Consider the following 12997-nt stretch of genomic DNA (forward strand, 5'->3'; position numbering starts at 1 on the left):
GGGACCCTGCCACCCTCTGACTCACCCACAGGCTGACTCTGTACACCTGTCAAGGTCTGTGTCCCATTTCCCTATAGATGCTAGCGTGACAACAGAGCTTGGTTCTGTTTCTTCCCAGGGAAACGCTGGCTTTCCGCCCGTGTGCCAGACTCTGAGAATCTTAGCCAGACCCTTCGACTTTCCTGCCTTACCACAGATCAGCAAACGACTGTCGGAGGTAGGAAGACACGCTGAATGCCAGGATGGAGCATGGCAGGCCGTTCCCACCCAGCCGCCGCCACTCGCTGGCAGAGCAGCAAACTCCTTCCTGCAGGCGCCTTTCAGAAGGAGCTGGGAAGTGAAATCATTCCGAAGTGCTCCTAAGTCTCTGTCCTGGGCCACGGGGTAACAGCTTCATTTACTTTGTAAAGTTCAGCATTACTGCTGGCACGTAAAACCTCTTAACAGAAGAGACTAGCATCTTCCAACCTGATGGAGAATTCGCTTTTGATTAGGGGGAGTCTGGGGTGCGTCTGAGACAAATGAGGCCCTGTCCTGGGCTCCAAGGGCACAAAGTGAACATTTGATTCCGCAGTGATGTATAATTTCCATTTAATATAAATTCTGTGAGTTATCTGATACTATCAGAGAGCAATTTTCAAAACTGAAACTGGTACTTCCCCATACATACACTGTTCCGAGAACAGCCCAGGCTGAATTGTTCGTCTTGCCAATAACAGAATTTCCCTCTGAAACGGGCCACTATTTAAATGTTTTGTAACCTCAAAGAGCTTTTTGGGTTCTTGATTCACAAAGGGCATAACAGTAATATCCTAATCTATTGCCAAAACAGCTATTAAGCTACAACTGAGGGGTAAAGATTGCTGATCCACTGAAGAAAAAAAATTGTTTTTCTCTTTTTTCACCCTCTTATCTTTACCTGTTGTCTATAAGGACACTGATAAAAGGAATTTCTTCTTGGGATAGCATATGCATAGAGTCTTTGCCTTACATGTGGCTGACTTGGGTTTGATCCCCAGTACCCCTTATCCCACCCCCTCCCCCAAGCCCAACCAGAAGTGGTCCCTAAGCACATAGTCAAGAATAAGCCCGGAGCACTGCCAGGTATGGCCCCAAACACCAAAAAATAAGGAAATGAAAGAAATTTCTTCTTTGAGTGCTTCCTAAATAGGCACTGCTACCCCCTAACTCAAATATCAGCTGCTTTGGAACAATCTGTACAATAGTTTCCCAGACAAGATGAGAGTTCAAGCAAGAGACAAGCGTCCGAGTAACCAGGTGGTTAGTTGTAGGAGGCATGTTTCAGAGAGTCAGGAGGAAAGGCGGAGAGTAAGGGTCATCCTCGAGCAGAGAGAGGAGAGAAAGCAGAGGCCTGATGAGCCTGTGGCAGAGACAGGAAGCAGAGGGCCGCTGGCGTTGGCCGACGCACACCCGATCTTACTTGGGTCAGAAGATTCTCTATTTCCTCAGTCCGCCTCTGGCCATAGAAGCTCACCCCGCCTATCACAGACATGGGGCGTCTTCGCCGGCTCCCTCTGGGGCAGCTTGAGCCCGCACTCGGCTCTGCAGCTTCCACGGAGGCCATGCCTGGCTGGGGGGCACTGGTCACACTGGCCTCCTCCTGGGGGTCTCCAGCAACTGCATCTTCAGGAATAGACAAACTTCGGCTGACCAAGTGGCCATAGTCAGACAGCGGCCGAGGCCTGGACCTCCTCCCTGAGCCCCATCTCCGCCGGCTGGTCTTCTGAGGCTCCGTGGTGTCGTCCTCCTGGGGTGGGTCCCGCCTGCACGATTCCTCAGCCACAACCTTTTCAATGCAACAAGTCAGGTGAGCACCAACAGCCAGGAAGGTATCAGCAAAGCACCACGTACACCCACTCCCACCGCCTACGTCCCGAGTCCTGGCACAAGTCTTTCTTGATTTACTTGCTTGTCCTAAAAGGTTATTTGTGTAATAGGAAGACGTGGAGGAAATGTGAATTAACATAAGCAAACTGAAGGTTGAATGAAAAAAAAATTATTGAAATGATGATGCTGGGTACCTGAAGGATAGATGAGCTACATGAAAAGATATTTAAAAGGTCAGTGTTTTATTAACATGAATTAATTAAAATAAAAACTTTGTTTGCCAAGTGGTAGGTGTCACCCCAATATACATAACAATAGAAGAAATGCAGGTCTGCAAGTAGAAGGAATAAATGTGTAATGCTAGACATTGCTTCTCTCAGGGATTTTCTTTCAAGAAAGTGTGAAAATAGAAGGCGCTCTAAGAAGATTAAGCTGGGCTGTTCGCGCCTGACAGGCAACGATTCCACTCCAGTCTGCCAGGGAGAGGGAGAGAGCACTGAGCTCATCTTCAAAGAACAAGCCTCGTATGGAAAGTGCTCCTCGCCCCCAATGATTGGGAAAACGCACATCTAACAGCAAGGGCCTGGAGAGAGTACAAAGGTAAGGTGCTTGCCTTGCATACGTGCAACCCACAGGGTCCCCCTAAGCCCCACCAGGAGTGATTCCTGAGCACAGAGCCAGGAATAAGTCCTGAGCATTGTCAGGTGTGGCCCCCAAACAAAGGGACAAAAACCGATTGGACATCATCTCTCATCATTGAGAGTGTCATGCATAAAGAAGACCAGGAACAACCAGCACTGGGGGATGGGGCGGGAAGAGGTGCCCTCACTCACTGTGGGTGGGACTGTCATCTCTTCAGTCTATGTGAAAAACGGTATGTGGACTTCTCAGAGGGAAGAATTCCATTGTTCCAAAATCTAGGATAGTCCAACAAGTAAACAAACAAACACTGTCCTCCCTTTGTTCATCAATTTGCTCGAGCGGGCCCAGTAAGTCTCCATTTTTTTGAGACTTGCTGTTATTGTGTTTGGCACACCGAATACGTCATGGGTAGCTTGCCAGGCTTTACTGTGCAGGCGAGACACTCTCGGTAGCTTGCCGGGCTCTCCGAGAGGGGCGGAGGAGTCGAACCCGGCTCAACCAGGCAGGCTGGCTGTGTGCAAGGCAAACGCCCTACCACTGTGCTATCATTCCAGCCAACAAGAAAGGTTCTCTAATTTTTTAGACAATTAGACTTTCAAGCAAGACTTTTCAGAAGTAATAGCATGGCCTTAAAAAAATACAAATACACGAAGTCTTTATCACCTCTGATGGGTACTAATTTCCTCACCATGTGCCTGTCCCTTGGGTGCTGCCAGGGCTGACACAGACAGTGAGTGAGTGAGCTTGTCCATACCAGCCCCTCTGATGACTGTCCAGTAGCCCTGGAGTGACCCTGTCAGGTTCACCCGCATGGACACCCCCTGTAGCTGGGCAACACTACAGCACCTGCACACAGGGGAGGCAGCTTGAGGGGCACTATACACATCTGTGGCCAGCAACTGCCGTGTGTCTGTGGGCCAGCCAGGCGCGGCACCTCTGCTTCTCCCTCCTGACAGATTATTCTTAAATGGGGAAGAAACAGCAAGAGGAGGACCTGGAGAGAAGCACAGTGTGGGCTTCTCAGCATGTGCCCAGGAACCCCACCTCTCAGCATGTGCCCAGGAAACCCACAGTGTGGGCCTCTCAGCATGTGCCCCACCCCGCCTCTATTGAGAAACAAATGGGATCTAGCCAGCATGAGCCTTGAGACCTACTGAGACTTCTCTGTGGGACACCCCCTTCAATTCAAGCATCCTGGGTCCAGAATAATACTGGGGGTGGGGGACAGCGTTTCAGAAGAGTCTGATCTCTGGACCCTCCTGTCTTCCCGAAAGTTGAGGCACCCCAAATGACCCACTGGCCAGGAGACCCTGTGTGGGGACAGAGGCCCCACTAGCCAGTGACTGCCAAGAGAAGACGCCCACACTCAAGTATCTGTCCTGGAAACATGCCCCAGGAGTGGATACCCCAACAGTCCCCAGAGCTTTCCTGACAATTGCTGGTATTCCCTCAAGGCCCCCTCGCACCCCTAATAAAACGGTATATAAACTCCTTCCTGGGCTGGAGCTATAGCACAGTGGTAGGGTGTTTGCCTTGCATGCGACCTGCCCAGCAGACCAGGGTCAATTCCTCTGCCCCCCTCGGAGAGCCTGGCAACCTACCGAGAGTACCTCACCCTCACGGCAAAGCCTGGCAAGCTCCCCGTGATGTATTTGATATGCCAAAAACAGTAACAACAAGTGTCACAAAATGTTGTGAGATGTTACTGGTGCCTGCTTGAGCAAACTGATGAACAACGGGAGGACAGTGCTACAGTAATAAACTCCTTCCTCAATTACGGTTTCTGTGAACTCCCACCTGCATGGACAAAACCCCACCTTTTCTGTTCAGTTTGCACTGTGACAAAGAGCGAGCAGAAAAAGGTACAAGGAACATTTTCCTCTCTGACACCACCATGGAGAAATGAGAGAAAGCATGGGAAAGCGATTATTTCTAGAATGATGCACCACAGAAGACGCGAGAGCCAAATTAAACCCGGTCGCCAAATAAAGTCCATGTGCAAGCTAAGACTCAACCCCCCTGCATTCTCAGCCCGGGGGAAGAGGGCTTGAAAACAGGGTCAGAAGGAGAATAGCGCCATGGAACCTAGTCTGGGCAGCTGGCCACAAGGCCACACGCTTGGTCTATCCCTTCTGCACCTAGACAGCCTGCAGCCTGCCTTCCTTCACTGATTCCAAAGAGAAAACATGTTTTTTTTAAAAGGTCATAAAAAGAAAACATTTTAAATTAGGTTATAAAAAGCTCTCTTAAGGTAACACAAATGTCAGAGTACAAGGCCACCCAGAAGAGGCTCAGACTGGGCCCGACAGGAAGTCAGATAGCAGGGGATGCGGCAGGGGGCTCAGTCCTATCACAGAGGCCCCCTCCCTGAGTGTCCCCACAGGAGAGCACAGAGAGTCAGGAAGAAAGATTCCCCCTAGGTAGGATAGTGGGGCCAGAGAGACAGGACAGCAAGGTACTGACCGCGCTCCACCCGCAACACCACAGAGGGCCCCCGATCCTGAACCGCCAGAAGAGATCCCTGGGCACCCCCGCTGTGGCCCCAAAACCAAAACCAAATAAATGGACAGTGTTCTAAGAAGTGCCAAGGCCGGTTCACAGAATAATGCACAACACAGAAGCAGAAAGCAGAGCAGGCAGTAGGGGCGGCTTCCAATCCCTCTGACTTCAGCTCACATTCAGGGGGCCGGAGCCAGAGAGGCCCACAGGCCTGTGAATTGGGATGTACATTCCCAGCTGGAATCTTGGCCTTCTGGGACCCAGCCAACACTCACCAGTGATCCTCACCTACCCCAGACTTGGCATCAGGCGGTGGGGACCCACACACACATGGGAAAAACAAGCATTTCTTCATGTCCACGCTCCGGGAACACCTTCCTTGCGCCTAACACACGGCCTCATCAATAGCTGCTGAGTGCCCAGTGAACGGGGAGCTCTCCACTGCACATTCACACCCAGGCCATAAACTTCCGTCAACTGGCTTGTCACTGGTTCGGCTGCCTTTCTACCCACTGTTCCTCAAGCTCATGTTAAAGAACATGCCAGTGGTCTCTCTCTGTCTCTCTGTCCCTCTCTCCTCCCCCCTCTCTTTCTCTCTCTCTTTCTCTCTGTCTCTCTCTCATCTGTTTCCTGTCCCTACAAGATCTTTGTTTATGAAAGAAAAAAGTCAAGACAGATCTTACAGATCTTGTTACCTCTAGTTTACAAAAACTCAAAACATTTTTTTGAAACCTCTCTGATTGGAAATGATCAACCGGAGGAAAGATGGATGGTAGCTACTCAGAAACTTGCTCTGTGAGAGAGGGAGAAGGTGATATATATATATATCAGCATCTCTCTCTCTCTATATATATATATAGAGAGAGAGAGAGAGAATCTGCCATAGAGGCAGGTGGGGGGGGTTGAGGGAGGGAAACTGGGAACACTGGAGGTCAGAAGTGTACACTGGTGAAGGGTCAGGTGTTGGAAAATTGTATAATTAAAACCCAATCACGACCAACTTAGTAACTGTGTACTGTTATTCAATTAAAAAAATCAATTTTTTTAAAATAAAAAATAAAAAGAAGCTTGCTCTGAGTAACACAGGCTGAAAGCTCCGGAATGGAGAGGAGAGTCGGTCCCAGAGGTTTCTAGGTGCAAACCCAACCAACAGACCCTGTTGAACTTGGGTTGATCTCCATAATACATAGAAACATGGTCTTTGGAGCCGGAATCCAGTTGAGCTTGGGTGGTGGTGTCCTAAGGGGATCACCTACATGCAGACACAGACCCTGGGAAGAAAGCCATGGGGGACAAAGCACTGAGGCAAAGTACCCATCAACCAACCAATGCCAGGATCTGCCATGACCCTCAGCAGAACTAGAAGAAAAAGGGAGAGAGGCAACGTGCTGAGGGTGCAGCCTGGCCCCGATGTGTGAGATCTCAGCCTCTCCAGTTAATGTGGCTTCAAGCCAGCCAAGCCCTGGGCTACCCGAGGCATGGGAAGTGAACACAACAAGCCAATATAGAAAAAAAAATCGTATGAACAGGAGACTGAACTGTATTCAAAGATGGCAGCGAGTTTCCTGGTGACACCATGTGATTCAGGTGCCACAGAGAGCTCCAGGCTGCCAGGGAAGACACCTGGGCCAGGAGCACTACGGGGCTCAAAGGTGAGCAGCTGGGCCTCACCACCCTGGAGTCTGGTCTCCGCCCTCTACCAGGAAGAACAGCAAGATGGCAGGAACTCTCTCATTTTCCAGATGATTCACACAGACAAGACTGTCAGCACAGCTGGGCTGGTCCCCCAGCAGCGTGAGGAGTGATTTCTGACTGCAGAGCCAGGAGTGATTCCTGACTACAGAGCCAGGAGTAGCCCCTGAACATCTCCACATGTGCCACAAAACCCAAAACCAACAAACAGGCTGCTGGGACAAAAGTAGCAAAAACTGGGACTTCCTCCTGAGGTTCCAGGGAGGCTGGTATTCGAGGCTGGTTCTTCTTACCATGTTTTACTGATGAGAACACTGGTGCGCAAACACACAAAATCATCTGCTTGATTAATACAACCCCAAAAGTTGGGGAGGGGGGTGCAAATTAGGCTTGCAACCCCAGTGCATCTGCTTTCAAAGTCTGTATCCCTTGGCCCTGGCTGAGGCCCGATCTGCTAACAGTGCTGGAGGTTTTCCTGACATTAAGGGCAGAGTTGCTTGGAAGAAGCGGGGAGAGAAAGCAGATACTTGGGCCAGGTACAGAGATTCCCTCCAGTTTCAGCACCAGCTGGTCCCCAGGATCCTGGGCACCAAAGGGCCTGGGCAGCACACACCCTTAGGCCTGTGCATGACCAGCAGACCTGGCCGACTGAGAATTGCAGGCACACCCCCGGGCCTCCAGAGCACCGTCTGGGAGTCTCCCCAAAGGTATGAGTGACTCATGGAGAGGGGGGCACCATATTGCCTCCAACTGAGAAACGACACAGTGGAGAATAACCTGGAACTTTCTTTGTTTCCTGTTCCCCTGTCCTCTTTGACTTGGGTGTAAGGACCACACCTTGCTGTGCTCAGGGGTCACATGCATGGTACTGTGGATTCAAACTGGAGTTGGCTCTCCCCACTGCACTATCTGAGATGAAACTGAGAAGCACCCAAGGATGGACACCGGTTTGAGAGCAACATTCAAGAACCAACTTCAGTCTAGTTCTGAAGTATGAAAATGACCAAGCCCTCTTCTTTTTTAATTTTAATGAAGACACTGTGATTAGAGTCATTTCAGGCATACAGTGTCCCAACACTAATGTCCCTAGGTCCTCTCCCACCCTTCAGCTGGCCTGCCTGGAGAGGTACATAACTAATTGATTCCATATTTCTTGCTCCAATAAAACTTATAGTCTGTGATGATTGATTGTGATATTATTTTAACCTGTGTAAATAAAGAAATTCAAAGTATTTGGGGGCTGGAATACAGTGAGAAGGGCATTTACCTTGCATGCAGCCAACCTGGATTCTATCCCCAGCATCCCATATGCCCTGCCAGGATCCTTGAGCAAAGAACCTGGAATAAGCTCTGAGCACAGCCAGGTGTGGACCCCAAGCCAAATAAATAAAATTCAAAGTATTTTATAGAATATAGTATACTACTTATTTTCATTTATATAACTAAGTTTTCACCTCTGACATCGAAAACATGGTGCATTAAATTTTATTTTGTAAGGGGGTATGGTGCTGCCAGCAGGTCAATCTGTACCTGTGAGGCGAGTGCATCAGCAGCCTCATGGCGCCTTCAGACTTCCAGATACCCCAAAATTGCTGCTGTGCCTTTGGCCAGACCCCCAAAAATTGGGGCAAAGTTTACCAAGAAAGTAAATGGCCAAAAGTTAGGTATGTGGGAAACACATCCACAAACCACCTCCGGCTCAGCTATATAATTGGAGGCAAGGCCTCTTTGGTTCCTGATTGAACTGCTCAATGGACATGATCCCAGAGACTCAGAAACGAATCTCAGACCCCAGTGGCTTTAGGTAGGAATGCATCTGGTCTCTGCAGTAGGCTACCGGTGCTGGGCCAACCCAGGTGGGAATAGGTTTCGTGCCTTGGCCTGTTCCCCCTGGCGGCCCAGTGGCCGCCATCCTTCAGAGGCCACTGGATAGTCACATTTGGGCCCCCAGTGACGAGACACACAGGGCCTCATGGGATGGGGGTGGAGCCAGGCTTGTCCTCCCCACCCCAACGAGACCCCAAGTCATCACCCACGAATGGCCTCTCTGGCTCTTGATCAAGCTGCTTAACGACCATGATCCCAGAGACTCAGAAAAATATCTCAAAACCCAGTGGCTTTTGGCAGAAATGCATCTGGACTCCACAGTACGTTACTGTCGCCGGGCCACCCCAGGGAGGAAAGGGTGTTGTCCCTCCGTCTGCTCCCTCTTGGCGACTTGGTGGCTGTCATCCTCCAGAGGCCACTGGACAGTCAGGCTTGGGCCCGCAGTGACGAAACTTGTTGGGCCTTACGGGATGGGGGGGCAGGGGAGCCGGGCCTGTCCTCTCCACCCCAACGAGACCCCAAGTCATCGCCCACGAACGGCCTCTCTGGCTCCTGATCAAGCTGCTTAACGGCCATGATCCCAGAGACTCAGAAACAAATCTCGAAACCCAGCGGCTTTTCGCAGAAATGCGTCCAGACCCCACAGTAGGTTACTGTCGCCGGGTCACCCCAGTGGGGGGGAATGGGTGCTGTCCCTCCGCCTGCTCCCTCTTGGTGACTTGGTGGCTGTCATCCTCCAGAGGCCATTGGACAGTCAGGCTTGGGCCCACAGTGACGAAACTTGTTGGGCCTCACGGGATGGGGGCGGGGGCGGAGCCGGGCCTGTCCTCCCCACCCCAATGAGGCCCCAAGTCATTGCCCACAAACGGCCTCTCTGGCTCCTCATCAAGCTGCTCAACGGCCATGATCCCAGAGACTCAGGAGCAGATCTCTAAACCCAGTGGCTTTTGGCAGAAATCCCTCCAGATTTAAGTGTTAAAATTTCGGAATTTCAAAACCACATGGCCCTACTGCAGCCACACGACATCATATGTTATTCATAACCAGCAATAGAACACAAATTGTCTATTGTTGCCTTTTCAGCAGATCTGAGTGTTGGGGTAAAATCTCAAATAATGGTGGGTCTGGTGTCGAAATAGTGAATGTGATCAAAGTAGAGAGAGAGTAATGTGGAAATCATCTGCCCCACAGGCAGGGGGAGGGTGTGGGATGGGGGTATACTGGGATTTTTGGTGGTGGAGAATGGGCACTGGTGAAGGTACGGGTGTTTCATTGTATGACTGAGACTTAGACCCAAAAGCTTTGTAACTGCTCTCACGGTGATTCAATAAATAAAATGATAAAAAATGGAAAAAAAGTAAGGTGGAGTTCATGCACAATTCAATCAGCTAATCAGTGGCTGAATAAATAGCAGTACTCCTACAAAATTTTTTTTTTATTTTGTACTTGGATCTTATTGTGGTAATTACCCTTTATTCCCTGTCACAAATAAAGCTTTTATCCCCCTTTTACCACTCTCTTAAAGGATTTTACCCCACTGTAAAATCAGGTGTGAGGGTCTGGTTTATGGGCACCCCTCAAGGTCCCCCCCCAGTCCCAGGAGCTATATATATATATATATCACTTAAAATGTAAAGTTCTATGAGTCAAAGATCAGCAGGTTCAATCCCTAGCAACACCATGAGAAACCCCTGAGCACTGAGCCAGTAGTAGCCCCTGAGCACTGCCGGGTGTGGTCCAAAGCTCCCCAAATTAAGAAGTTTTAACTTTATTCCTAGAATTGTAATTCTGAAGTGACTTTTAAAGATTCCTGCATAAGCAAAACAAAAGAACAGGAGTGAAGTCTTGTGCTCTGTGAAAGTTGGGGTCTGTCCCTTAGCAGAGGTGGGCCATTCATTAGACGTATCTCAATTGATTCTCCTTTCCCTCAGAGTATAGTATTGGTTTCAGATACTTCAATTGTCTTTGCCTGTCTTTGAAGACACACTTCAAACACAGAGTTTCTGCCTCTGCCTTGTTTTATGGATAGAATAAGCAATTTATTCAGAATTCCAATGCTTGTGCTCTAGAGAAGACTTCATTTAATTCAGCTGGCTCAAATACTAATTGAAAAACCTTTTACTAATGAGGTTTTTTCTCTTAGCCTTTGCCAAAATCCCTCACAAGATTTTTGGTTATTGGTTTTGAGCCATACCTGGCAATGCTCAGGTGTTACTTCTGGCTCTGCACTCAAGATATCACTCCTGGCAGTACTCAGGGGATGATATGGGATGCAGAGGCTGGAACCCCAGGCAACCACATGCAAAGCACATGCCTTACCCACTGTACTCTCTCTCTTTTCAGAAACTTTATTTTCAGGGCTTTGAGTATTAAAAATATACAGACAAACAATAAACAAACAAAAAAGAAAAGAAAAAGAAAACCCAGACTACCATATTATCTCAAAATCAATGGCATCGCAATGCTGAATTTCACACCCATGAAGAGAAGAAATAGAACTGCAGGTTGCTGTTTTAGACCTGGACTTATCAAGAGAAAAGAGACAGTTTAAAACCATCGTATTATGAAATAAATGTCCACTGTGATCCTGGCTTTAAAAATATTTCGTCCGTGGGCCAGAGAGACAGTAAGTGGGCAGGGCATTTGCCTTGCCTATGGCCGACCGGGGTTCAACCCTGGGCATCCCATAGGTCCCCTGGGCACTGCCAGAAATTATTCCTGAGTGCAGAGCCAGGAGTAACCCCTGAATACCGCTGGATATGCCCACCTTGCCCCTCCACCAAAAATATTAAAAAAAAAATCTCTGAAACACATGTTGAAGAATATAGCTCTATTCAAGCATTCTTTTCTCAGTAAATATAAAGTATCATCTTTATCAAAATTATCTCTTTCCTCTTTTAATGTTGCCTTAAAAATGACAAGTATCCTCAAATAAATAATCATGTTTTAGATCTGAATGTTAGAAACTCATTGCATAACTGAACTTGTTTAAACATTAGAGTACTTGCAGGTTACTTTCTGGGGATCACTTCTGACACTGTTCAGGAACCATGCAGTGCTGGGGTCCAGGCGTGATAATGTCCCCAGCCACTGCACTCTATTTCTTACTAGAGTGCTGGCAGGCCCAGGGCAGAATAGGCAAAACACGCTGGTAGGCGAGGGAAAAGAAGACTGGCCCGGGGGTGGAAATACAGTACAGCAAATACAGTACAGTAAGGGGCTTAGGGACTTGCCTTGCATTGCCAGGTATGGCTCAAAAGTAGCTGAGGCTGGCTTGATTCCCAGCACTGTGTATGGTCCTGTGTCCATTATGTGCAGTGATTCCTGTACACGGGGACAGGATTAAGCCTGAGCACCACTAGGTGTGCCTCCAAAACAAAAAGAAAAGGGAAGAGAAAGAGGAACAGAGAATCTTGCTTCCTCCACAATCAGATCTAGTTTTGTGACTCAAGTCACTCTAGGAGCCAGAGAGATAGTAAAGGGGTTACGGCACTTTTCTTGTCCACTGTGGCCCTGGTTCAAACCCTGGCAGCCCATATGGTACTCTGAGGCCCACTAGGAGTGAGCCCTGAGCATCGCTGGGTGTGTCCCCAAAACAAAAAACAAAAAGGAAAGAAAGTGAAAATCAGAGAAGTAAATACACTGATGTCAACTTCATTATTGTCACTGTCACTATCCTCCCGTTGTTCATCGATGTGCTCGAGTGGGCCCAGTAATGTCTCCATTGTGACCAAAATCATCATTAAAAGGGAAGCTATAAACTACAATTTCCCCCACAAGAAGAGCCCCTCTTTCCTCCCTAATCAGGGCTGGCTTCAGCCAAGCCTTTGTGATCCACAAATCAGGACAAAGCAGTAGGTCAGGGGAGACAAGGGGGTTCTGGCAGGCCCTGCAGTGTCTAGACATTAAGGGTCCCACAAACTGTGGAGAACTGATAGAGATCCCAGGACATCACTCAGTATTGGCTACACAGTTATTCTGACAAGGTCGACACGCGTTGGGGACCAGACCCCTCCTTGCCCCACAGGCACATAATTGGGTCCCCTTCTCCTACTTTTACTTAATGAGAAAAGCTTATTTGATGACATTTCACTTGAGAGAAGCTATTCAAGAAATGAGCCACCGGCAAATTCAAGAATTAGCTGTGTATTCAGATTTTTTTCAGTTTTTTTTTTGATAGAACCCAGTCCCTCATATACATAAGGGAAGTTACTCTATCACTGAGCCTCAACCCCTGGCCTCTAGACTTTACATTTAAGAAGCATTTTTACATTTTACATTTTTTATATTTTTATATTTTATAAATATATTATATATAAATAATATATATTTTTATAAATATAAATATATATATTCTTTCATGCATGAAAGAACTGGCAGAGAAACCTAGGCATGCGGGTCCCAGGGCTGAGATCTCCAAGCCTACTCGAATTGGGACTGGGCCTTCTCCACCCAGGCCCCCATCTTCCAGTAGGCAGGCGTCAAACCC

The 12997-nt window shown here is 48.5% G+C and overlaps 1 protein-coding gene across 1 annotated transcript in view; it reads right to left on the bottom strand.

Annotated features, from left to right (window-relative positions):
* Positions 1-12997, bottom strand: part of SPATA13 (spermatogenesis associated 13) — an 80001-nt gene that overhangs the window by 57295 nt on the left and 9709 nt on the right. The gene's annotated exons all lie outside the window — the stretch shown is intronic.

This window comes from Sorex fumeus, unplaced genomic scaffold, assembly GCF_029834395.1.
Source record: "Sorex fumeus unplaced genomic scaffold, SorFum_2.1 ptg000095l, whole genome shotgun sequence".
NCBI lineage: Eukaryota > Metazoa > Chordata > Mammalia > Eulipotyphla > Soricidae > Sorex > Sorex fumeus.